Genomic DNA, 27,466 nt, shown 5'->3' with positions numbered 1-27,466 from the left:
CAGCATTCTTTCAAAATCCTTCCAACTTGGGAGAAAAAACTCTGCATACACTAGATGTGCGCAGAGCGGTCATGTTCTACATGGAAAGAACCAGACCACTGAGGAAGACTAATCAGTTCTTCGTCTCGGTGGCAGCAGGAAGAGAAGGAGATGCAGTTTCAAAGTCCACTATTTCTAGATGGATTGTTCAATGCATCACTCTCTGCTATACTCTTGCTAAGAGAGAACTGCCCTTTAAGCCTAGAGCACACTCTACTCGAGGCACGGGGGCGTCCATAGCATTCATTGCAAATGTTCCCCTTGAGTCCATCTGCAAAGCGGCTACCTGGAGTTCTGTGCACACCTTTACAAAACACTACTTTCTAGATGCACACTCGAGATCTGACTCCCTGGTGGGTCAGGCAGTACTAAGACATCTTTTCTCTACTGTTCCTTCTCATAACCCACCGCCAACTCCGGGTACTGCTCGCTAGTCTATGCACAGCATGTGATTCTAAGCAGATTAACAAGCATCAGAAGACAATGCATTACTTACCGTAAAAGCATTTCTGATGATTGTATCTGCTTAGATTCACATGCGCCCACCCTTCCTCCCCGCTCGGATGGAAGGAACATAGACTTCCTTTTATATCTCTCTTTTCTGTACTCACTCACGTCTAGAAGGCTCCCTCAGGGCAGACAAATACAAACAGAGGGACCTCGACGCGTGAGGGATTGTGGGTACAACACACGTCACTATAGGGATAGTATTTCAGACACGCCCGGTCGTCCCTTTTCGACTACGAAAAACAAGATGCAATACTCTGCAGTGACCACTGGATGTCGGACCTATGCACAGCATGTGAATCTAAGCAGATACAATCATCAGAAATGCTTTTACGGTAAGTAATGCATTGTCATATATTTCTGAGGCTTGTGAAATCTGCTTAGATCACATGCTGTGCATAGGCCGACATCTAGTGGAAGCTGCGGAGTATTACAGTTTGTTTTTCGAAACTCGAAAATGGGCGTCGACACAGGGCGTGCCAGTAATACTATCCCTAGTGTGACGTCCACTGTACCCAAGATCCCTCACGCGTCTAGAATCCTCAGATTGTTTTTTTCCGCCATACTGGTCGGAAGCATTTGCGGAGTCCCCTGGCCTTAGCCATACTTTTGCTAGAATTTAAAATAATAATCTATTGACATCCTTCCCCACCCCAACGTCGAACTTCGACACTCGACGCCGGCTGGAGAAGAAATCGACCGTCGGCTGCTGCACGATGGATTTGGGCCTCGGAAGGCCGCTGGCCTCGGCCCGGGCCTGGTAGGCCGCTGGCCTCGGCCCTGCAAGTAGGGAGAGTGGGGGGTGGTACATACTCTACACTCTTGGTATATAGGTACATCTTATACTTTTCCTACACTTAACAGCCTGCTGCCTCAAGGTGTGTATGGAGGGTACCCCTTTTCAATTCTGCCCCAAGTGCAATCGCAAATACCCTTGGGTCGACAGGCACACCACGTGCAATCTCTGCTTGCCGAGGGACCACCCCGAAGCGAACTGCAGAGCGTGTAGTAGGTTTAAACCTAAGACACTTAAGGACCGTTCGACGAAGCGTTGGGCCCACCACGCCAGGCAGGCGGCCATGGCAGCGGAGGGCACCTTCAGCGATGGCAGCGACGCCGTACTTTCGGACGGCGAGGGCATTACGGCGTCGAAAGACAGCCGAGCGCAGGTCCCCGACCTCGGAAGGTCGTCCGGCAGGGCGGCTATGGGGAAGACCCCCGGCGACACAAGCGCTTCACATACTACGCACACTAAACACACTAAGTCCAACCGAGTCTCGACGACGTCGAGTTCTCGGAAAGAGGCACAGACAGAACGGTCAGATTCGGTGTCCTCTGGGCGCTCTCGATCAAGATCGCCGCATGACTCCAGGCAATCATCCACTCTTGCCAAGAGTGCCTCGCTCCCTAGGCTAACAGAAGTTCGATCGTCGGAAGACGAAGACGACTTCCACCCCCAGGCCGCGCTCCAGGAGTCGGAGCCCGCAATTAAAGCCAGCGAGGCCCCACGCTCGAAGGACAGGGGCACTTCTCCCAATCCTCGACGCCAGGCGTCGAAAAACTCCAGAGCCACTAAGGGACAGGGAAAACATTTTTCTAGGCACGGGGAGGGGGGAAAACAGCAGAAGAAACTACCTGTACATTGTTCCACACCTGTGAAACACTCCACCCCCCCAAAACAGACAGACAAGCCCAGGTCTGCTGATAGGTCCACAACCAGCAAAGCTACTCAAGATAAATCCCATAGACTTGCCGAGAGAGTCATTCCCAGTTCCAAAAAATGGTCCAGTGAAGACATAGATAGGGTCATGTCAAGAATGTCTTCTTTGGCTGATTTTTATGATAAAAATCCAGAACATTTCCTCTCGTATGATCCACAAGGGGCCACACCCTCAGGCTCTACTGATCCTATCCCCCCGAGTAAGAAGGCCCGGTTTGAAACTCCGATGAGGTCCGAACCCTTCGAGGTACAACCTTACGCAAGACCATACTCGCGGTATCAAGGAGAGGCTTCCTTTTGTGAAGACCAAGAATTTGGGTTGATAGAAGAGCAAACCGGGACGGGCTACTATGGGGATGATGAGGACCAGGAGGAAAAAGAGGATGACCCGGAAACATACAGAGTAGATTCCCCGGTAGAGAACAAAGCCCCGGTTACCGACTCCCCGGTCGATAACCAACCCCTCCTAAATGAGGTTCTCGCTCGCGCAGCAGAACATTTCCACATTGACACCCACGGTGTACAGGAGGAAAGGGACTTCGCAGAAGAGTTAGTGGGAGAAAGGAGGCCTGTTGCCCAGACCATCCCTATCCTTAAATCCATTCATCGGAGAATAGATCGGTCCTGGTGAACCCAAACCTCACCAGAGCAGTCAATCCCAGAGTTGAAAAACTTTTCAGGGCAGCACAGTCTGACCCTCTCTATATAAGAGGACATCTGAAATCAGACTCCCAAGTTGTCACCAACACTCGTAAGAGGGCTGGCACACCCTTGTCTTCGTCAGAAGCTCCTCCCGACAAGGAGAGCAAAAAACTATACGGTTTCGGCAGGAAGGTAGCCTCAACGTCCGCCTATCAAGCAAGGATTGCTAACTCCACCACCCTGTTGGCCAGCTACAACTGCCATCAGTGGGAAGAAGTCGCGGCTCTCATAGCCTCTGCTCCTGAACCATTAAAGGGCCAAATAGCTCGGATTTCCGCAGAGGGTAGAGCCGTGTCTGGTTATGATATGATATATGGCATTTGTAACGCGCCTATACACAAGTGTTTCAAGGCGCGACGAGGCAGGGAGGAGGGAACAGGGGGAAGACAGACAACGATCCTACTAGGCCAGGTGTCATTCAGATCGCGCAAGTGCAGCATTTTGAAAGCAACCTTCGACCCGCGGACAACGCAGGCAGATTGATAGCAGAAGGTACTGTTATCAAGAGACATGCGTGGTTACGGCAGTCTGGTTTTAAGGCAGAAACTCAGGCATCATTGTTAGACAAACCGGTGAAAGCCGATCTGTTGTTTGGTAAGGCGGTCGAAGACGCACTGAAAAATGCCAAGGACGAATACGAGACACTCAAATCCCTTGGCCAGTTAACCAATAAACCCCCTAACCAGAGAGGGAATAGTAATTTTCGTCGCCCACGTGGCCAAAATTCCCAGCGAGGATCTAACTATTCCCAGGGGCAGGGTACACAGTGGAACAACAACCAACAGTCTACCCAGGGTTACGGCAGAGGTAATAAGAGAGGTCGTGGTAAAGGCAGAGGCAGCCCCAGCAAGAGAGGCGGCACGCCTCCACCAAAGCAGTGACGCTCAGTTCAGGGTCCCTTCTCACGCAACCCCAGTAGGGGGACGCATTTCAAACTTCACCCAGGCTTGGGAAGGGATCACATCAGACAGATGGGTGCTGTCAACAGTATCCACGGGATATTGTATAGAGCTACTGCAGCGTCCCCGGAACCATCCTCCACGACAAAGAGTACACTCCTTAGAACATCAGAAGATTCTCCTTGAGCAGATCGCCATTCTTCTACAAAAGGACGCGATAGAACTCGTCCCGGGACACCAGGTAAACAAGGGTATTTATTCAACTTACTTCCTTGTGCCAAAGAAAGACTTGACAATGCGCCCAGTATTGGATTTACGGCCTGCCAACAAGTATTTCAAGCCCCAAAAATTTCGTATGACCACGCTACAAGAGGTAATCGCCCTCCTAAAAAAGGGGGATTACATGGCAACCTTGGATATGAAAGATGCTTATTTTCATATTTCCATGTTCCCAGCGCACAGAAAGTACTTGCGCTTCAAGGTGGACAGTCGCCACTACCAATTCAAGGTACTGCCCTTCGGGATAGCTTCAGCACCAAGGGTATTCACCAAGGTACTGGCGGTGGCGGCTGCACACCTACGCAGGGATGCAATCCCAGTGTACCCTTATCTGGACGACTGGCTCATAACGGGGGAAACCCCAGGAATTTGCAGGACAAACATTCAAAGGACTATCGACCTCCTCCACGAGTTAGGCTTCTCAATCAATGAGAGGAAGTCAAGCCTGGTGCCAAGCACCTCAAAACAATTCCTAGGAGCAATCCTGGATACCCAGGAGGGGTTGACCTTTCCTTCAGAAGAAAGAATTCGGAATATACTACTGCAAATTCCACATTATCAGCCCGGTCAACAAATAACGGTACGCAAAGCAATGCGTTTACTGGGCATGATGGCGTCATGCATTTACCTGGTCCCCCACGCGCGCCTGCGCATGCGTCCCATGCAGGAATGGTTGGCGAAACAGTGGTCTCAGGCAAGTGGTCAGTGGGACGATCTAGTGGTCGTTTCACCAACACTGGTACAAAGCCTTCACTGGTGGACAAGAGAAAATCTCGCACAGGGGAAACCCTTTTACGATCCCGAAGTACAGGCAGTAGTCACTACAGATGCATGTCTGACGGGGTGGGGAGCTCACCATCTCCACCACACAGCTCAGGGTCTCTGGTCTCACTCAGTGGCCAAGAACCACATCAACCTGCTAGAGCTTCTGGCAGTATTCAGAGCGCTTCAGGCGTTCGAGCCCCACCTACTAAACCTGTCAGTGCAAATCCGGACGGACAGCACTACAGCCATGTTCTACCTGAACAAGCAAGGAGGGACTCGCTCGCCAAATCTGTCCAAGCTTGCCCAGAAAATCTGGATATGGGCACTCAGACGGAACATCTTCCTGTCATCACAACATGTTCCAGGGGAGCTCAATTCCCTAGCGGATGCTCTGAGCAGAGACTCCCTCCCAGAGGAACACGAATGGGTTCTTCACAGAGAGGTCGTAGAAGATCTCTTCTCTCAGTGGGGTTTCCCCCTCTATAGACTTATTTGCCACAAGCGAAAACAGACAATGCCCAGGATTTGCATCCAGGTTCCCCCAACCAGACTCCCAGGGGAACGCCCTGTGGATGAACTGGTCAGGGATGTTTGCGTACGCTTTTCCACCAACTCCTCTCATCAGGAAAGTGGTGAACAAGATGAACAGGGAGTCGATGACGCTCGTCCTAGTTGCTCCCATGTGGGCAAGGCAACCGTGGTTCCCACACCTACGCAGGATGGCAGTGTGCGAGCCCATCAAACTTCCAGCCTGGTACAACCTACTGTCCCAGCACCAAGGTCAAACAGTGCACCGGCAACCCAACGAACCTGGCAGCATGGCTCCTGAGGTCATAGAGTTTGGACACCTCAATTTACCACAGAGGTGTATGGACATCCTAAAGGCACTGTTACTTTGACAAGTGGAAGAGGTTTGTTATCTGGTGCCAGAGTAGACAAATCAACCCAGTTGATTGCACTCCTTCCACTATTGTTACATACATGCTCCACCTGCTAGATGCAGGATTGGTTTTTAACTCACTGAAAGTACACCTGGCAGCCCTCTCGGCTTACACCACTTCCCATAGCAAGGTTTTGTGGTGGAAAGTACCAGTAGTTAAAGCCTTCATGGAAGGAGTAAAGAGACTTCACCCTCCTATTTCAAACCCACCACCAGGGTGGGACCTTAATGTGGTGCTAGCCAAGCTCATGGGCCCCCCTTTCGAACCCATGCATAAAAGCAGTCTCAAACACCTGATTTATAAAACGGCCTTCTTAGTAGCTATTACTTCGATAAGAAGGGTCAGTGAAATTCAGGCTCTGTCAGTGCAGGATCCCTTCTTTACTATCCATAAAGACAAACTGGTTTTACGCACACACCCTAGGTTCTCACCTAAATTTATATCAAAATTCCATGTAAACTAGTCCATCGAGCTTCCGGCTTTCTTCCAGAACCCGCAAAGCTCAGCTGAGGTGAAACTACACACCCTAGATGTGCTTAGGGCGGTCCTCTACTATGTAAATAAAACCAGACCGCTAAGGAAAACAGATCAACTGTTTGTCTCCGTAGCTACAGGCAGAGAGGGGGATCGCAACTCTAAAGGTGCCATCTCGAAGTGGATTATTAACTGTATCCAGCTGTGTTACTCACTTTCTGAAAAGACTCTGCCTTTTACGCCAAGGGCCCACTCTACTTGAGGCATTGGGGCCACTCTGGCTTTCATTGCAAATGTACCCCTTGACACCATTTGCAAAGCAGCTAGTTGGAGCTCTATTCACACTTTTACTCAGCATTACTGCATTGACACCCATTCCAAGGCAGATACACAAGTGGGACAAGCGGTTCTAAGAAACTTATTTGCTCATGACCCTTCTCACATCCCACCTCCTTCTGGTACTGCTCGTTAATCTATGCACAGCATGTGATCTAAGCAGATTCCACAAGCCTCAGAAGGGATACATTACTCACCGTAATCGTATTTCTGATGCTTGTATCTGCTTAGATTCACATGCAACCCACCCTTCCTCCCCTCCGAGAGAAGGCGCATGATTACTTGTAGTCTTACCTTTCTGTCTATCTGCTTGGATTATCTGTACTCACGCTACTCCTCATGCTACCTCATGTCAGAAAAAATACAATCTGAGGATCCTAGACGCGTGAGGGATCTTGGGTACAGTGGACGTCACACTAGGGATAGTATTACTGGCACACCCTGTGTCGACGCCCATTTTCGAGTTTCGAAAAACAAACTGTAATACTCCGCAGCTTCCACTAGATGTCGGCCTATGCACAGCATGTGAATCTAAGCAGATACAAGCATCAGAAATAGGATTACGGTGAGTAATGTATCCCATATATTTCTGATGGTTGTTAATCTGCTTAGAATCGCATGCTGTGCATGTAGTCAGACATCTAGTGGTAATTGCAGAGTATTGCATCTTTCTTTCGAGGATCGAAAGGGGACGTCAACATGGGTTTGCTTGTAACACTCTCCATGACGTCTAGTGTACCCATGATCCCTCACGTGGCGAGGTCCCTCAGATAGTTTTTTTCCACACAGCTAGCTGGTCGCCATATGCGGAGCTCGAAAGAGATATATTGCAAAAAGTTATAACTTCTTTGTCCCACGACTGATGGTCGTTTAGTCTTTGACCTTCTTCTTCGACAACTACTGTGGACCCTTACGCCAGAGACATATACGACTTTCGGCGACTGGTGCTTCTGTCGACCTCCGGCCAGGCCTATACAATAGGGAGTGGGGACCCAGGGTTTGATTCTCTAAGAATGCATTTCTTTTTCCCCTTCTCTTTTCCCTTGTCGGGCTGCCGCCCTTTACCTCTACCATGGAGAGGACTCCCTTAAGTTCTGTCCGTCTTGTAACGGAAAGTACCTGTGGAAAGTCTAACAAGTTTCTGCCTCATGATCATGACGAGCGATCCTGCAAGTCCTGCCAACTTTTCCCTCCGAAGACACGAAAGGATCGGCCATGCAGGCCGAGTGTGGTTTACCCCGTTGGCACAAGCACCTCATAGGACAAGGGTTCAAGCAGGAGCCATGGCTCCGATTTGGAGGCCATAGACTTACCGGCGGAACTGTCCAGTTCCCAGTTGTACCGGCCCCGTCAGGCAGGCTGCCGGTACTGCTATGGGGAGACTACATCCCCGCAACAGGGGCACACCCGCACCACAGAAGGATAAACACACAACCCCATGAAAGCAACAGACGTCAACGGGCCCGTCGAACGTTTTGGCGGCGCCTAACGATCCTCTGGATCGGATGCCCTCTCTGCATCTGACTTCTCGACATGCGTCCGGGCATTGAACTCATAAGGGCGTCTCTGCTAAAAAACACAAGATCGATGAAGCACAGTCTAAGAGCGCGTCCACCCTAGAGGTTTGGGCGGTGCCGAAAACCTCGACAACACCTACAGGCGCATCAAAATCTCTCCCTAACCCACCGGAGCTACGCAAGAGTCTCACTAACATTATTTCTGCGGCGAATAAGCCAAAAAGTACATCCTCTCGTCGAGATGAGTACTGAGATGGGTCCCAGCCCCTCTCCAAGACTTGTCTGACAAGACCACTCCCTCTAGAGGCACCTTTTCTCCTGGAGAGCCTTTCCCTCCTCCTGACCCCTCTGGTTCATCTCCATGGACCAGAGTAAGGTTTGAGAGCTGTATGGACAAATTGTTTCTCAGTTTTGCAGACTTCCCTGACAAATATTTCAAAACTAAGAGACCTAGGTAGGAGGATTCCTGCCCTACTACTTTTCCAAAGGTACAAAACCTCTCCAGTCAGACTCCACAGGAAGAGGTTTTTGAATACTCAGAACCTGAAGAGATCTATGAGGATCCCTATGACCAACAAGACAATCCTTTTGGACAGGATACACCTGACCCATGCCCAGATTGGGGCCTGTAGAGGAAGCACCTTGGCTTTCCCCCTCCCCAACAGCTGACCCAGACGCCATTTGTCTTGAGCCTCCCTCCTCGCCTCTACCAAGACAAGCGTCACTCATTGATGATCAAATGGCATTTCAAGCAATCCTGAGAAGGGCTGCAGAGCATTTTCAGATTGCCACGCAGGAAGCTGTACAAGATACTGACTTTGTGGAGGGCATCCTAAAGGAACAACCACCCGCAAGTCAGGCAATCCCCCTCCTGAATTTCATCAAGAAGCGGATCACACTTTCTTTGCTGTCCCCTTCACTTACAAGGGCAGTCAACCCCCTGGTCGAATAACTGTCTCTCCCCTCCCCTTCTGACCCATTGTACATCCGGGGGCATGCCACTCCAGACTCCCTGGTAGTTACTATTACCAGGGAGAGGGCCAGGGTGCCATTGTCTACTTCGGAACAGCCACCCGATAAAGACTGTAAAACACTACGCCCTCGGCAAGTGCATCACCACTTCAGCGGCATATTCCACGAGGATTGCTTATAACACTACACTTATTGCAAGTTATAGTGATGTGCAGTGGAATTTACTTCAGGGGGGTCTCCAGGAAGTCCCAGAACCGGTACAATCACGCCTGCTGGTGTTTGTATCGGAAGGGAAACAGGTCACCCATAACATCCTAAAAAACACGTCGGATACAGCTGAGATGGCGGGGCGGACCCTGGCCCAGGGTACTCTTCTTAAAAGGCATGCCTGGCTCAAAAACTCATGGTTCAAACCGGAAATCCAGGCCTCACTTATAAACGAACCAGCGGAAGACTCAAATTTGTTTGCGAAAGCTGTGGACGATGCCCTAGAAACAGCAAAGAAAGAGCACAAGACTCTCAAGTCCCTTAAAGGGATGGTCTAGTAAAAAATTTTATTTAAAAAATAGATAGGCAACATAAAAAAAAATACTAGCATTCTCTTTTTTAAAACTTCCTATGTAAAATTTTGAGCTATTCAAGCTCAAAATTCGCAAAAGCAAGCACATGGGCGCATCCATTTTGTGAAATGGAGGCCCTCCTGTGCTGGCTTTTGCGGCACTAATGAAGGAAAAGCCAGCCAGCTGTAGTAAACAAAAGCTACCGCTGGGTGGCTTTCTCTTCATTAGTGCTGTAGGCGGAGGATGGGGACCGGAGACCAGAGCAGGAAAGCTGCAGCTGAATCTCGGTAAGTGCTATTTATTTTTTTTTAAAAAATAAGCACTAGCTGCGGTTTGGGCTGGAGGAGCCCGGAAAACTTAGAAATAAAACCGCAGCTTTAAAAACGTATTTATGTTTGCGGTCGCTTTTGAAGCGACCGCAAACATTTTCTCTGTCTTCGCAGACTGGGGCTTCCCAGAGATCGACTTGTTTGCAACTCTGGAGAATGCACAATGCCCAGATTACGCCTCCAGGTACCTGCAGAACCGCTCCAAGTGGAACGGTCTCTTGATAACATGGTCAGGGGAATTTGTCTACACTTTTCCCCCGGCTCCCTTACTCAACAAGATAGTGCACAAGATGCACCAGGAACCAGTCACAATGATTTTGGTGGCCATGATGTGGGCCCGCCAACCCTGGTTCTCTCATCTGATGGCAATGTCAGTCTCGCCTACAAGGAAGCTGCCATGTCCTTACAACATGCTGTCACAGGACAAGGGGGAAACACTCCATCCATGCCCGCAAACTCTCAACTTGGCGGCCTGGCTCCTGGGGTCATGGAGTTTGGATACCTCTAACTCCCTCAAAGATGCATGGACATACTTAGAGAAGCACGAAAGCCTAACACTAGACATTGCTACTCCAACAAATGGAAACGATTCGTCATCTGGTGCAATTCCAAGAGCATCAATCCCATTGACTGCTCACCAACACATATTGTCTTGTACCTGACTCACCTACTAGACTTAGGTCTGATCTTCAATTCCCTAAAGGTCCACCTAGATGCACTTTCAGCTTACACCAGCTCTCAGAAAAGGTTTTGTGGTGGAAAATTCCAGTGATCAAGGCTTTTATGGAAGGGGTTAAAAGATTTCATCCCCCTATTTCTAACCCAGCTCCCGGGTGGGACCTGAATGTTGGCCTCCCTTTGAACCTATGCACAAGGCTAGCCTTAAAGCACTCACTTACAATACCACCTTCCTGCTGGCAGTCACCACAATAAGAAGAGTTAGTGAATTGCAGCCCCTTTCAGTTCAAGACCCATTTGTCACGATTCACAAGGATAAGGTGGTTCTGCGGACTCACCCACGGTTTGCGCCTACATTTATTTCAAAGTTCCATGTGAACCAATCAATAGAACTACCCACTTTTTTCCAGAACCCCACTATCGTGGAAGAAAGAAGCCTCCACGCGCTTGATGTGAGGAGAGCGGTGATATATTATCTGGAAAAGACTAAAACCACTAAGAAAGACGAACCCGTTTTTCGTCTCATTGGCGACTGGCAGAGAAGGGGACCCTGTCTCTAAATCAGCCATCTCTAAGTGGATCGTAAACTGCATCACACTGTACTACACTCTTGCCAAGAGAGATCTGCCCTTCAAGCCTAGAACACACTTTACTCAGGGCACTGGGGTTTCCATATCATTCATTGTAAATGTTCCTCTTGAGTCCATTTGTAAAGCAGCAACCTGGAGTTCTGTACACACCTTTGCACAACATTACTGCCTACTGCCTAGATACTCACTCTAGGTCTGACTCTCAAGTGGGACAGGCAGTGCTAAGACATCTCTTTTCTACTGTTCCTTCACACATCCAACCACCATCTCTGGGTACTGCTCGCTAGTCTATGCACAGAATGTGATTCTAAGCAGATTAACAACTTTCAGAAGACATGCATTACTTACCGTAATACCATTTCTGATGATTGTATATGCTTAGATTCACATGCGCCCACCCTTCCTCCTCTCTGGAGTAGGAGCATAGACATCTTACTCCTTTCTCTCTCTGTACTCACTCACGATAGTCATAAGGCTTCCTTGCGGCAGAAAAAACACAATCGGAGGGACCTCGACACGTGATGGATCTTGGGTACACTACACATCACGTTAGGAATAGTGTTACACACACGCCCATGCCGACATCCCCTTTCGATCATTGAAAGAAAGATGCAATACTCCGCGATTACCGCTAGATGTCAGCCTATATGCATGGCATGTGAATCTAAGCAGATACAATCATCAGAAATGCAATTACGGTAAGTAATGCATGTCATATATTGCTGTTTAAAATTATTAGTATTAGATTACCGTACTCATCTCAACGGTCATTTTGACATGCGGTTCATCAACGACTCGATGACTACTGTCTGAAGCCTTCTCGACGACTTGCTGCAGCCTTCAACATGCTTCAGCCTTTACAGTAGGGAGAGCGGGGGGTTTCAACATTGACATCCTTATAGAATTCCTCTTTTCGATTCCCTTACTCCTATTCTTTGTCTGCCTGCTGTTACATTTCCACATACAAGTCTGTAATAATTGCCTTCCACGCGAACACTTGGAACAGCAGTGCCAGTCCTGCAAACTCTTTAGCCCCAAAATGCTTAAAGAAAGGCGCACTAAGTGATGGGCGGCCTACGCCATGCAGCCCGAATGCCATTCTCCCACCGGCGCTGTTGCCTGGGATGAGGAAGAGCTCTGGCTCCATTTCAGATGCTGAAGACATAAAAGAGGAGTCTTTAGACTCCTGTGTGTCTGCCCCCAGCCCCACTAGGCAATCCGAAAAAACTCTGCTACGGAGAAGTCCTTCTGGCGACAAAGACACACACGTGCATTCAGATAAGCACACAACCCCAATCAACCATCAACGGGATCGTCAAAAGGGGCTTCAATGGCCACTACACTTTCGTCAAACCATCCGTCGAAGGCTGTCGAACCTGCACAATCGAAGCCCGCTCAGTTCATAGCTCTAAAACAAAGGAAACCCAAGTTGACACACATAAACCCCCGTTGACTTCCGGTTCCGATCCATTGAAACATCCATCGAAACATCATTCCAAGTCCAAACATGGCGGAAAACATACAAAAACAACAAAAGAGCTACCTATACACACTTCAAGGTCTTCTGTTACTACACCAGTAGCTTCCTAGACATTGTCCAAATGAGCTGTTGACACAGTGGTCATTGTGTTGCCCCTTCCTGAAACCCAGAGGACAGGCACATGGACCAAAGACAGATTTGAAGTAGCAATGGACAAGGTGTCTGAGTTTGTCAACTTTATGTAAAAGAACTCAATTAAATAAAATATATTTCTTTTAGAAGAGAGTGAACCACTTCCCAAATCTCTCAGGTTTCACTGATTTCCTTTACATTCTTTTATTGATAATACCAGAAATAATACTGGAGATACTTCCAATTCATTTCAGGGTGACTAGGATGATGTATTTTATCACCAAGACCAAGGTGATAAAGATCAAGGTACATGGCAAGGGGACAGTGATCAAAATGCTTCGACAACCACCCCCACTCACAATACTTTAGATGAGCCAGACATTATATTTGGGGACGATGATCCTGTAGATCAACCCGAAGACTCGTCTTCCATAGATGATCACCTCCTCTTTAGTAGTCTGCTTAAGAAAGCAGCAGAACACTTACAAATTCAAACTCAGGAAACAGTTTCAAATCCTGATTTTGTGGAAGACATTTTAAAAGAAAAGAAAGCTGGTAGCCAGTGTATTCACTTATTAAATTCAAATAAAAAGAGAATTGCATCTTCCCTACTCACACCATCCATCACACAGGCGGTTAACCCAAGGGTAGAGAATATTTTTAAACCAGCACCAACTGACCCTCTGTATATATGAGGGCATGTGACACACGATGCCTTGGTAGCAACTACAATTAGAAAACATGCAGGAGTACCCTTATCTAATGCAGAGGCACCTCCAGACAAGGAGTACAAGAAGCTTTATTCTTTAGGGAAAAGGATCACTGCCTCAGCCGCCTACTCCACACCATTGACAATTACACCACTCGTTTGACAAGCTACAACGATGTTCAATATGGCTTACTCCAAAATAATTTAGATGGCGTACCTGAGCCCACCAAGTCTCAGTTACAAAAGATTGTAAAAGAGGGTAGACAAATTACACATACTATTTGAAAGAATACCCCTAGCTCTGCAGAGACAGCGGGTAGGATCCTCACTGACTGCATTCAAACCAGAAACACAGGCCACTCTAATCAATAATCTTATCGATTAATCGTTCTTATTTGGAAAGGCTGTAGATGTGTAGATGAGGCTTTAGAGACAGCCAAGAAGGAACATGACACTTTGAAAACCTTGAGCCAAATTTCTAATAGGTCATATATTCAACATGGAGTGTTCAACACCCGCCACTCCTTTCATTCTCAAGCCTTCTCAAGACCCACTCAAACAGGTTTCTACTCAGGTTCTTCTCCCTGATATTCCTCACAGGGTGCTCAGTCTCATTTTCAAACATCACAACATTGAGGGTCCAGGAGAGGAAAAGTTAAGTGTAGAAGTGCAGCCTCCACAGGCTCCCCTACCCCCTGCCAGTAAATGACCCATCAGGATTCCCTCCCATCCATCTCCAGTAGAAGGTCAAATTACACCAGTCACTCACGTGTGGGAGGAAATAACCTCAGATCAGTAGGTGTAACTACCGTAGCAAACAGTTACTCAATAGAATTTCTACAATCACCTTGTTACCACCGACCAAGAACCAGATGGATGTTGCAGGAACACCAGCTCATCCTACAAACGGAGGCCAAGAGATTACTTCAAAAGGGAGCAATAGAACTCGTCCCTTTTCTAGAGGTAAACAAGGATATCTATTCAGTGTACTTCCTTGAACCCAAAAATGACTTAACCGTGCACACTATATTCGATCTGCATCCTGCAAACGAGTATGTCAAACCACAAGAATTCAGGATGACAACTCTGCAGGAAGTAATCCCTCTTCTCAAGCAAGGGAATTAGATGGCAACACTAGATATGAAAGATGCATACTTTGGTATTTCAATGTTGCCAGTGCAACAGGAAATGTCTAAGGTTCTAAGTGGGAGACATCCATTATCAGTTCAAAGTACTTCCCTTCGGCATAGCCTCAGCACCAAGGGTATTTACAAAGTTCTACCAGCGGTGGTGGCCCACCTTCGCAGAGCATCCATTCCAGTGTATCCTTATCTAGACGACTGGCAAATTACAGTGGACACACTTCAAGCGTTTATAAAGAACACCCAAGTTACCATCAATCTACTGAACCAGCTAGGGTTCTCAATCAACAAGAAGAAATCGAGTCTTGTGCCCAATCATGTGAAACAATTTCTTGGAGCCCTAATTCAGAAAAAGACAGTCTTGTCTTCCCCTCCAATGAGAGGGTCCATAACATGCTATTCCAGATCCCACAATATGTAGCCTTTCGTCAGATAACCATACGCAAGGCCATGCGCTTGCTTAGAATGATGGCTTCCTGCATCTTCCGAAAGCCTCATGCCTGCCTTCGCCTGCCTCCGATGCAAGATTGGCTCACAAGACAATGGTCTAAAGCAAGCGGTCAATGGGACGATCTGGTGGTTGTGTCGCAATCTCCCGTACTGTCCCGAAGGTGGTGGTCAAGAAAAAACCTTCTAAAAGGGAAGTCATTCACCACACCAGCAGTAGAGGCCGCTCTTACTACATATGCTTCGCTTTCAGGGTGGGGAGTACATTATCTCGATCATACAGTGCACGGTGTGTGGACTCAGGCACTAGCAGGCAAGCACATCAACCTTTTAGAGCTTCTAGCAGTGTTCAAAGCCTGCTAGAACAAAAGAAAACACAAAGAGGTAAAACACATCAAAATACATGAGAGAGTGGGAAAAAAGGTCACACTCTCCAGATAAAAAAATCAAGTCCTCAAAATCCAGCAAAGTCTCTAAGGTGAAGGGAATTAGCATATTCTTGAGAATTCTCTCTAACAGATACATTCTCATTAGGTGTGAGAACCATGTATGATGGGCCGGCGTTGTTGGTATTAGGATACGTATGTTTGACTTGTTCCTGGTGGACTATTTTGTTGAGGAGAGTCATTGGGGGGGGGATGCGGGGGGGGGAAGCGTAGGCAAATCACCCATACCAATTAATTCACAGGGCATTCCCTTTGGATCTTGTCTAGGGATACCTCGAAAGTTAAGTCTCATTGTGCATTCTCCAGTGTAGCAAATAGATCGATTTGTGGATTACGCTATGAGAAGACGCTATGTAAAATGTCTGCCTGCAACTGCCATTCGCCATTCGTGTTCTCATCAAAACCTGAGTAGTAGGCCTGTCACACCTGCTATCTCAGAAAATGTGGAAAATGATGAGGATGGTAATGATTCAGAGTCTAACTCTAATGTTATTGAAGAGTAAGAAGAGTTAGAGGAGTCTCTGGGTGTGTGCCCGTCTTTACCTCAACAAGCTCTTAGGCCTCAACCTTTAGGCACAGGGGCCCTACCAGATCCTGAATGTGTCTCTTTTGAAAAAATGAGACTTGAATTAGAGTTCAAAAGATTACAACTCCAAGCTGAAAACAAACGGCATGATCATCTCAAACTAAGGGAAATGGATTAAAACATGCTCTTGAAATGAAGAAATTGTCTCTTGAAAATGTTTCTATCCCAGAGTCTTCTAGGTCTTCCAGTCCTAAGAGCCCTTGCATGCCTAAGGAAGCTGCGAGTATGTATGAGGTGAAGCTTGATATTTTGGATTGGTTGGGTGCTTTTGAATATAACTATGGGATTCAGGGTTTCAGAGGGAATCGGTTGATTCCTTGGCTTTTGTCTAGGCTCCCCCAGGTTGCAAAGGATGCTGTAACAGAGGTCGGGGAACTTGGAAAGATTGGAGTATGAAAATGTGAAGCTAGCTTTAATAGATAGATTTGGGAAAACTCCTTCCCAGTACCTTAAGAGGTTTAGGACCCTCAAAAAGACGAATGGTACTCCTTGGGCTACCTGGGTGTGTGAATGTTTGAAAAACTTTGATGGTTGGGTTAAGGGTTACAGAGTGAACTCTTTTGAAGGAATTAGAAATCTGTTTTTGTTGGAATCCATTTTTGACACCTGCTCTCCTGAGCTGAGACAGCATTTGGCTGACTCTAAAGAGATTGATCCCAAGAAGCTAGCAAAAGCTGCAGACTTGTGGGTTGCCAAGAGGGCTACTCACAAGGATTCTGGAGACACTCATAAAAAGGATGAATGGACGCAGCAAAAGAAAGATGACAAAGAGAATTCCAAAACCTCCAATCCAAAAGAGGTCCAGAAACAGAAAAGGGGTACGCCACATGGGACACCAGGTCAGTCTAGTGATACCTCTGGTGCCAAACCAGAGGGAGTTCAGCAGAAGCCCCCATTTGTCAAAACATTTGGAAAATGCTATGCGTGTGGGTCAACTGACCATGTGAAAGGGGATCCCAGATGCAAGGGTAAACCTTCAGGAGTCCACACTGCCTCTTTAGCCTTCATCCCTGAGGCAGAAGTACATATGGCAAGTGGAAACTTTCAACTATTGGCTGAAGACCCCATTGGAATCTCTGCCAGTGTTTCTTTAGTGTCCCTGGGTCTGTGGGAACAGCAGCATTTAGATGTATATAGTCCTATACCAGATAACACAAAAGAATACTACAAGGACAGTGTGCTGGTAAATGGACAGGAGACCCCTGCCATTAGAGACGCAGGGGCCAGCATTACAGTGGTGGGTGAAGCCTTTTTCAAACCTGAGGATGTTGCTAAGGCACCCAAAGGCCTCACTAAGCTTGCTGGAGGCCCTATCCAAATGCTTCCAAGACTACCAGCTCTCATCCAGTGCAACAATAGGACTGTAGGAATACCTGTCAGTGTACAAAGTGAGGTCCCTGGGAGAGTCCTACTGGGGAATGACTTAAACACTCTTGGAGTTGTATCAAGCACCCCCAGGCCTCCCAGTTAAAGGAAACGGGAGCAGACAAGGAAGGCCAGAGAGCTCACCCTAGATGATTCTCAAGAGGTTGTTACAGGAGAACCTATAACACCCAGTCCACAGGAAATGCCAACTTCTATTTCCAGGAAAAGGGAGACAGAGGGGAAACCCAAGGTCTCTGGAAACAATAAGGATAGCACTCCTGTGCATCAATCCAGGACATCCCCAAGAGGACAGTCCAAAGTCACACCTGTGACTACTCCACCAGCTGAGGCTGAATGTGAGAAACGACCAGGAGTGTTTGAATCAGCTGCTGAAGATTCAGAGCTGGAAGAAGACCTTCCCCCTGTTGGAGATCTGGATCCTAAAGACCATCCTGAGCTGTAGTCTTTACTGGCAGAAGGTGGCCCCTGTAGGGCAGACGTCAGCAGAGGTCAAAGAGAGTGTCCTACTCTTGAAGGACTTCGCCAACAGACAGCTTCCCAGCTGGATGGGCAAGAGCCAGGGAAGCACAGGTTGTACTTGGAAGATGGCCTATTCTACAGTGAACCTACTGAGTCTATCCCGGGGGACTACAGAAGACTTGTAGTGCCTCAAGAGAAAAGACACCAGTTTCAAAAGTTAGCCCATGAGATTCCTTGGCTGGTCACTTAAGCTTTTAGAAGACCAAGGAAAGGATTTCTCTTTATTTCTACTGACCTAAGTTGGGGTCTGATGTAGATAAATTCTGTAGAATTCTGTAGAAAAAGTCAAATTTGGGTGTGTTTTGAAAGTCAATTTTGGGTGTGCTTTGGAAAGTCAAATTTGGCCGTGGTTTTTTTTTTATCTTATTTTTTTTTCATTGCACTTGGCCCTCAATTGTAACCTAATAGCCCAGTGACTATACCATACCGGTGCATTTGCTTATCTCTCCCACTGCCCCCTCTCTCTCTCTCTCTCTCTCTCTCTCTACCTGCCCATGGCACTATCTGTTTCTCCTGTCTACTCAAACTTCTTTACTATAAATTATCCTTCCCTTCTCACTTAAGTCTGGTAAAAATAAATTTAAAAAGGATATCCTGGCCTCCAACCCAGGTCCCCCCATTGCTGATACCTATTCCAGCGCTTCTTGCAGACAAACCCTCACTGATATCCTCTTTGCCGTTCCTTCGCCTGATCTCTGGACCCCCCATACGATTTCTGTGCTCTGTCCTGTCTCTTCCTCTCCCATTAATGGTGGCACCCGCTGGGAAATTCGTATGGATTCCTTTGACTCCTCCAGAGTCCTCATTAATGTCTATCTAAATGGCACTGTCATGGTGCAAGGTCCTCATGCCAATCTCCTTCTCTTTGATAGGCGATTCCCTCGCCTCATCAACTTCCTCTCATCTCCAGCTGTACCCTACTCCCCTCCCTTGGCTACCTTGCCCTTTTCCCCTTCCTCATCTTCCCCATTTCATGCTCCCTCCATTCCTCTGCAGGGTGTACCTCTGATTTTGTACCCCTCCCCGGAAGGTCTTTAAGGCTGGCAACCTTCTTCATCTCGCCACCCTCAACTCCCGCTCTGCTGTCAAACATTCCTCTGCCATCTGCCTCCTCCTAGAAGAACTTGACCTTGATGTCCTTGGTCTTACCGAGACATGGTTCACAGCCAGCTCTGTCACAAGCTTTGACACTCTCCTCCCTGACGGCTACAAGATCCTCTCCGCCCCCAGATCCACCCGGCCCAGTGGTGGTATAGCCTTGATCTTCCCTGAGTGGATTACTGCCTCTATCATCCCCTCTCAGACCTACTCCTCTTTCGTATGCCTTGCCTGTAGGCTCTGTCTCTCTCCTAGTTACTCGCTTACTGTTGCTACTCTGTACCTGCCCCCTGGTCAAATCACCTCTTTTCTCTCCGATTGGGCAGACCTCTCCACCGCCCTCCTGGCATCTACCTCTCAACTCCTTCTCCTTGGTGACCTCAACATCCATCTTGATTCTCCCTGTTCCTCATTTTCGCTTTTTTGCGACCTCTGCGATTCACTCTCCCTCTCTATCCTCCCCTCTGGTCCGACTCACTCTGCTGGACACACACTTGATGTCCTGATCTCCTCTGGCCTCCCCCTATCTGCTCCCCTCACCACTCCTCCCTCCTGGAGTGATCACTGCCTCCTCTCCTCTCATCTTTCCATCCACTCCCCGCAAGCCAAGCCCACCCCAAGATTGCCACCCACCTTCTCAGACATCCGGCCCATGAAGCGTGTGTCAGTCGAGGCTTTCGCTGCCACCTTCTCACCCCCTCCTTCACCGCAGGCTGATTCACACCCTGACACAGCACTGTCTCTGCTCTGCTCCTCTATCTCTGCCACTCTTGATGTTCTTGCCCCTGTCATGAGGATCCGTTTGAAGTCCAAAGTCAAGTGCAATTCTTGGTATGACTCTGACCTAGCTACACTTAAACGTAAGTGTAGGGCGGCCGAGAGGAAATGGAGGACTTCTTGCTCATCCTCTGACAAACTGGCCTACTCCAAAGGCAATACTGACTCTCTGTATGCACTAAGAAGCGAGTCGACATTCAAGCACGTGTCTCTGCGGCATCTAACAACTCGGCCAAACTCTTTAAAATCTGCAAGGAGCTGGCCAACCCTGCTGCAGTAGCCACCCCTCCTCTCGCCTCTCAGGCTTTGTAATGCCCTGGCTATACACTTTGTCTCGAAAACCCAGGACATCTTGTCCACTCTCTCCTCCTCTCCCACTCCTCTCCCTTCTTCTCCGCTTGCTGACCCACCCTCAGCAAACCACCCTCCCTCTTTCTCCTCCTTTCCTCTTTTCTCCCCCGATGAGGTTGCAAGACAAGTCCGATCCATGAAAGCCTCATCAAAACAGGTCCATCCCTGTTCCTCTAAAACCATTAAGGACCACATTGATACCCTTGCTCCGCCCCTTGCCGATTTCTGCAACCTCTCATTTGCCTCTGGGTCTTTCCCCTCCCCTCTGAAGCACTCCCTTGGGCATCCTCTCCTCAAGAAACCCACAGCTGATCCTTCTTGCCCGGCTAACTATCGCCCAATTTCCATAACTCCCTTTTTGGGTAAGCTCCTGGAAAAGCTTGCCATCTCTCAGCTTAACCTTCATTCTGACTCTGTTGGCTCTCCACGACCACCAATCTGGCTTCAGATCAGCCAGAAGCACGGAAAGTGCTCTCCTGAACATCCGTGAAGACCTGCTCTCCAACCTTGACTCTAACATTCCCTCTGGGTGTCTAGTCAAAGGATCGAATCTAAAGGGTCGACAGGTCAAAGGGTCGACAGGTCAAAGGATCGAACACATTTTTTTGGGGGGGGGGGGAGTGGTTTTTAGCAATAAAAGGGGGATTGGATGGGGAACCCCCCCTGACCCCCCCAAAAAAGAAATTCGATCCTTTGTCCTCTCAACCTTTTTACTGTCGATCCTTTGACCTAGAACCTTCCCTCTGTCCTCATCCTACTTGATCTCTCCTCTGCTTTCGACACAGTCAACCATACCACCCTGCTCAATCGTCTCCGTGACAACCTGGGTATCACTGATCAGGCTCTGGCCTGGCTGACCTCTTTTCTCTCTGATCGACCCTCCCAGGTACAACTTGGGTCCTTCCTATCTTCTATCTCCCTCTGTACCTGTGGTGTTCCCCAGGGAGTCTAACCTCTCGCCCTGGCTTTTCAACCAATACCTGGCAACTCTTGCATACTGAATTTCCATTTTTTGCTCAAATTTCCAGTGCTATGCTGATGACACCCAACTCATTTTCAGGCTCCCTTCAGCCACCTCCTCTCCTTCCCTCATCTCTGTCTGTCTCATCGCCATTCAAAATTGGTGTGCCGTCAACGATCTCTGTTTAAATGCCAACAAGACTGAGATCTTCCTCATTGGTGCACCCTCTCCATCCTTTCCCCTCACTCTCTGGCCAGCCTCCCTTGGCCCTCCTCCTGCCCCTACCTGCAAAGCTAAGAACCTCGGGGTCATCTTTGACTCCACACTTTCCTTCTCCCCACACATCTCTGATGTCTCAAAAAAATCAAACTTCTTATTGTACCTCCTTAGAGGTACTCTTCCTTTCCTCACTTTCCCTCAGAAGCTCACTGTCTCCCAAGCTCTGATTCTCTCCAAGTTGGACTACTGTACCAGCCTCTTTCTAAATCTACCCGCCTCTACTCTCCACCATTTACACCTAATCCAGAACAGGACTGCGAGACTTGTCCTTGGCCTCAAGCCCTGGAATCGTATCTCTCCAGCTCTGAAATCCCTTCAATGGCTCCCAGTGGATGCAAGGATTAAATTTAAAACCCTTTGCATTGTCCACAAGGCTTTCTGGGGCCTGGGTCCAAAATACCTTCAACTATCCCTCCGTTAATACCTCCCCTCTCGAGCCCTTCGCTCTTCTACCTCTAACTCCCTCAGGGTCAGTCGTTTTTCAAAGAAACGAGCTCGAGGTAGATCTCTGTCTTTGGCCGGGGCCTCCCTTTGGAACTGCCTCCCTGTTACCTTAAAACTTGAGGAGAACCATCTACGGTTCCGGAAGCTCCTCAAGACCTTCCTCTACGCTTCTGCCTTCGCCCCGCTTCTCCCCTGCTGATCTGCCTTTTTCCCTCGGCACTCTGCACCTGGCCACCTTCTGCCCTTTGGGCCCAGGTACCTGCTCACCCTGCCATCCTCCTGCACTGCCTCCAGGCCACCCCTTGCACTGGGGCCTGTGTCTGTACCTATACAGTTCCCCACCCACTCTTCTTCTGCACTTATCAGATACTCCCTATCTGACTAACCTAGCACCTTTGCCTCTTACAGGCTGCACTACCACTGCTAATACTCTATTTAATTATTTATGTACTTACTATTTATTTTGTTTCTCTCCTATGCTCTGCACTTCCCCCTTTTTCCCTTCCCCATGCACTTTCCGCATTTTTCCCTTCCCCATGCACTTGTGCGTTCTCAATGTCACTGGGCCTAGTAAGATTGTTGTTTTTGTTTCTCCCCTTTTCCCCTCCCTTTGCCTGGTCACGCTCTGAAACACCTGTGTAATAGCGCGATATAAATAAAATATATCATATCATAGAAGCTGTCACACTTGTCAGACTTCTGGCAAGAGTGGAGCCAAGAATTTGGCACCTTTGGGGCCTCTCCGAGTGGTGGGAGTTCCTTTTGAGAGGGTAGGAATCAACATTGTTGGTCTCTTAGACCCTCCCACATCTTCAGGCAACCGATTTATATTGGTTGTCGTAGACCATGCTACCAAGTATCCTGAAGCTATACCTATGAGGACTGAGTACTGCTCAGACAGTTGCTAAGGCCCTACTTGGTATTTATACCAGGGTAGGTTTTCCTAAGGAAGTCATCTCTGACAGGGGAGCAAGCTTTATGACCACCCACTACATGCAGGCCATGTGGAAAAACTGTGGAGTGACTTACAAGTTCTCAACTGCCTCAGATCCCCAGACCAATGGGTTGGTAGAGAGGTTTAACCTAACTATGAAGAGCATGATAGGTGCTTTACAAGAACCCCTTAGAAAAAAGTGAGCCCTTCTACTGCCATGCCTTCTCTTTGCTTATAGAGAAGTCCCTCAGGAGGGAGTTGGATTTAGTCCCTTTGAGCTCCTCTATCATCATCCAGTTAGAGGCCCATTGGCCCTAATTAAGGAGTGGTTGGAGAGTGCTCCTTCCCCCAAGCCAGTGAGAGCCACTATGTGTTAGGTCTGCGAAGGAGAATGACACACATGATGACAGAAGCTTCTGATAACTTGAAAGCAGACCAGGCTCTGGTGAAGCATTGGCATGACTAGAAAGCCAACATGGTTGAGTTTACTGAAGACCAGATAGTTCTAGTTATGGTACCTACAAGGCACAGGGTCTTACAGGACAAGTGGATTGGACCCTTCAAGGTTGTGGGGAAACTTCGAGAGGTCAATTATTTGGTAGACTTAGGCAATCCTAAGGAGGCCCCCAGGTTCTTTCACACCAACCGTCTAAAAGCCTATGGGCCTCATTACGAGTCAGGCGTTAAGGGTTTTACGGCGCCGTAAACGGCGCCGACCCTTAACGCCTGATTACAAGGTCCCTTTGCAGGATGGTGATTTTAACGCCTGCTTTTTGCAGGCGTTAAAAACCATGCCGCAAAGGGATCTTGGTGCTAAGTACGGTGCCACAATTTGCGGCACCGTACTTGGGGCCTTCCCCATTCCCATTATGCCCTATGGGGCAAAAATGGGAATGGGGAAGGGCCATGGCGGAAGGGGGAATTACCACTCCGCCAACCTCGGAATGGGGTGGTAATTCCCCATTCCGCCATGGCGGAGTCGGAAAGTTACCGGCATGGACCATGGTGCTATTAGCACCATGGTCCATCCGCCAGGGTCGTAATGAGGCCCTATGTCTCTAGACCATAACTGGGAGCTTTGCTTCTAGCCTCTGCTCAGGTGGAGGAGGTGAGTGAACCTCTACCTGACCTCCTCAGGGGACAACCTTTAGATGGGATGATAGGAGTTCATCTCTCTTCTAATCTGACACTGGAACAACAGGAGGAGTGCAAATCTCTGTTAAATCAGTTTGCCCCTCTGTTTTCACTATCACCAGGCTTGACCCCTTGGTGCCAGCATGAGATCCTCACTGGTGATTGTTTACCTGTTAAAAGCAGAGGTTTCAGAATGTCAGATTGTTTAAGAACCCACATAAAGGAAGAGGTCAACAAGATGCTTGATCTCAGGGTAATAGAGCCATCTACAACTCCATGGTCTAGTCCAGTTGTACTAGTACCACAGGCAGGATCCAAGGAGTTGAGATTCTGTGTGGACTATAGAGCCCTTAATGCAGTCACAAAGGATGCCCATCCTTTACCTAGTACAGATGAACTGGTGGACAAGCTTTGTTCAGCCAAGTACCTCAGTACATTTTACCTAACATCAGGCTATTGGCAAATAGCTCTGACAGACCATAGCATGGAGGAAACTGCATTTTCGACCCCAGCAGGCCTCTACCACTTTAAGGTTATGCCTTTTGGATTAAAAAATGCACCTGCTACGTTCCAAGTGATGGTGAATCAAGTTCTGAATGGGATGGAGGACTTCTGCATGGCATACTTGGATGATATTGCAGTGTTCATCCCCACTTGGAAAGAACATGTTGACCACCTAGGTTATGTCTAGCAGGCTCTTAAGCAAGCCCCTCTGACCATAAAGGCAAGTAAATGTCAAATTGGTCACAGAGCAAAGTGGAATTCCTTAACACTATAGAAAAGCAATTGGAGGTGACAACATACTTCAATTTCAGATATTAAAAAATGACAAGGATACTGAGTCAGAAGGCATACTAAATCAATGGAAAAATGCCTGTGAGAACATATTGAACCAACTGGATACTGATAAAAAATGGCTAATATGTAACCCGAACCCAGTAAAAAAAGAAACTCTACGAACAAGATTGGATCGAAACAAATGAAAGAAGAATCCAACACACCAGAATGAGCAACATGCCGGTAGAAGCTAAAGAATTAAATAACATTCCAGAATACATGGTGAAGGTCCCATGTAACAAGATAAGATCAACATTCTTAAAGTTTAGATTGAACAATTTTGACACAATGGACATGGGATATGGCTTGAAGAACTTTGATAAACAAACCAATACCTTGTGCAGGTTATGCAATCTTGAAGTTGAATCTTTGAAGCATCTTGTTCTGTTTTGTCCCAAATTGAGAGATGAAAGAACTAGTCATTTAAGCAGCGAGCTTGATAAATACCCGGAACGGTGTGCTGAAGACTGGTGGCAGATATTAATATTTGCATTATCATTATTTTTGGATAAGATAACACAGAGGCTTACGAATGTCAATGATCAAGAGACATGAATGATAATTGACGATTACGTTCTTTTATTTTGTAACATTTAATGCTTTTCTTTTTAAGATGTTGTAAAGAAATGTATTGAATCTATTTAACAGTTTGTAAACGAGAAACTCCTTTTTTTAAAGCTTTATAATAAACCAATAAAAAAAAAGTGGTCTACCTTGGACTCGAGGTAGGAGGAGGTGAAATAAGGCCATTGCCCAGCAAAGTACAAGCTATACAAGAATGGGCCATCCCTACTACTCAAACCTAAGTGAGAGCCTTTTTACGTCTCACTGGTTATTATTGGAACTTCATAGAGAACTATTGGACCATAGCTTCTCCCTTAAATGTGATCTCCTCACCCAAATTCCCCAAGAAGGTCAGGTGGAATGAGGAGTGCACTAAGGCATCTGAAGGACTTAAGCAAGCCCTGTGTCAAGCTCCAGTTTTAAGAGCTCCTGAATACAACCAAACCTTCATTGTGCAGACAGATGCTTGAATACAGGTATAGGTGCAGTTCTGAGTCAGCTGGATTGGAAAGGCAGGGAACACCCAATCTGCTTCACCAGCAGGAAGCTGAAGGAAACTGAGACAAGGTGGGTAACCATAGAAAGTGAGTATTTTGCCTGATGAAGATTGCATCGACAGAGAAGCCCTGCTGCAGGAAACCATAGGACCAGGGAGAGGGACGCCAGCTTGTGTGCTCACATCCCCCTCTTGAGATAAACCTGTCTGCTCAGCCCCGCTACCAAAACTGTGTAGTACAGACTTATACCAAAGGTTGGTTTGCCTACACCTGTAGTCATAGTTGGGTGTAGTGCTCCCAGAGGGTACTGCATACAAAGTTTGCCTAACAGTATCTTTGTCCTCCAGTCAAATTACCATGCCCTTACAACATGCTGTTCCAGCATACGTGATCAACACTACATCCGTTTCCTCAGACACTGAATTTAGCAGCTTGGCTCCTGAAGTCATACAGTTTGGACACTTAACGCTGCCTGAATGGTGTATGGATATGGATATTCTTAAGGAGGGATGTAAACCTAATAACAGACACTGCTATTTCAATAAATGGAAATGCTTTTTCATATGGTGTAGATTACGTAGCATCAAAGTTTCTTGGTGGAAGGTCCCTGTCATTAAAGCCTTTATGGAAGGGGTCAAAAGATTGCACCCTGTAATTTCAAATCCAACTCCTGGATGGGCCTTGGATGAGGTAAATATACAGGCCCTCCTTTTGAGCCAATGCATAAAACCAGCCTTAAGTGTCTCACTTATAAGACTGATTTTAAGGAGAGTAAGTGAACTACAGGCTCTCTCAGTACAAGACCCATTTGTTACCATTTACAGGGATAGAGTGGTTATGCGCACACATCCACTTTTCTCCCCAAAATTCATCCCCAAGTTCCATGCCAGTCTATAGAATTTCCAGCCTTTTTACAAAATCCCACAAATTGCAGTGGAGAGCATCCTACATACACTAGATGTAAGGAGAGTGGTGTAAAGGGGTTTAAAAGAAAGGTGGCATTTTCAGCCGTCGCAATTGTGAGGGTCGCAATAATCACATAGATCCGAAGAGAAGGCGCTCCTGTCACTAAGTTGGCCATTTCAAGATGGATTGTGCAAAGAATCCAAATGTGTTATGCTCTTTCAAAAATAACCGTACCTTTTTTACCCAGAGCTCCCTCTACTTGAGGCACAGGGGCTACTTTAGCTTTTATTGCAAATTTACCTTTAGATGCCATTTGCAAATCAGCTACTTGTGGTTCCATTCACACCTTTACACAACATTACTGCTTAGACACATATTCTAAGAGCGATTCACAGGTGGGCCAGGCGGTGTTAAGAAATATTTTTGGCGCTGTACCTTCAAACATCCCACCACCATCTCCTGCTACTGCATGCTAATCTGTGCACAGCATGTGATTCTAAGCAGAACCACAAGCCTCAGAAAACATACA

General features: G+C 47.5%; 1 protein-coding gene across 6 annotated transcripts in view; it reads left to right on the top strand.

Moving 5' to 3' along the window:
- The window catches only part of IRF9 (interferon regulatory factor 9), a 327,420-nt gene that overhangs the window by 296,368 nt on the left and 3,586 nt on the right, over window positions 1-27,466 (top strand). The gene's annotated exons all lie outside the window — the stretch shown is intronic.

This window comes from Ambystoma mexicanum, chromosome 13 (assembly GCF_040938575.1).
Source record: "Ambystoma mexicanum isolate Mex_15411 chromosome 13, UKY_AmexF1_1, whole genome shotgun sequence".
Lineage (NCBI taxonomy): Eukaryota > Metazoa > Chordata > Amphibia > Caudata > Ambystomatidae > Ambystoma > Ambystoma mexicanum.
This window is presented reverse-complemented; position numbering and strand designations above follow the sequence as displayed.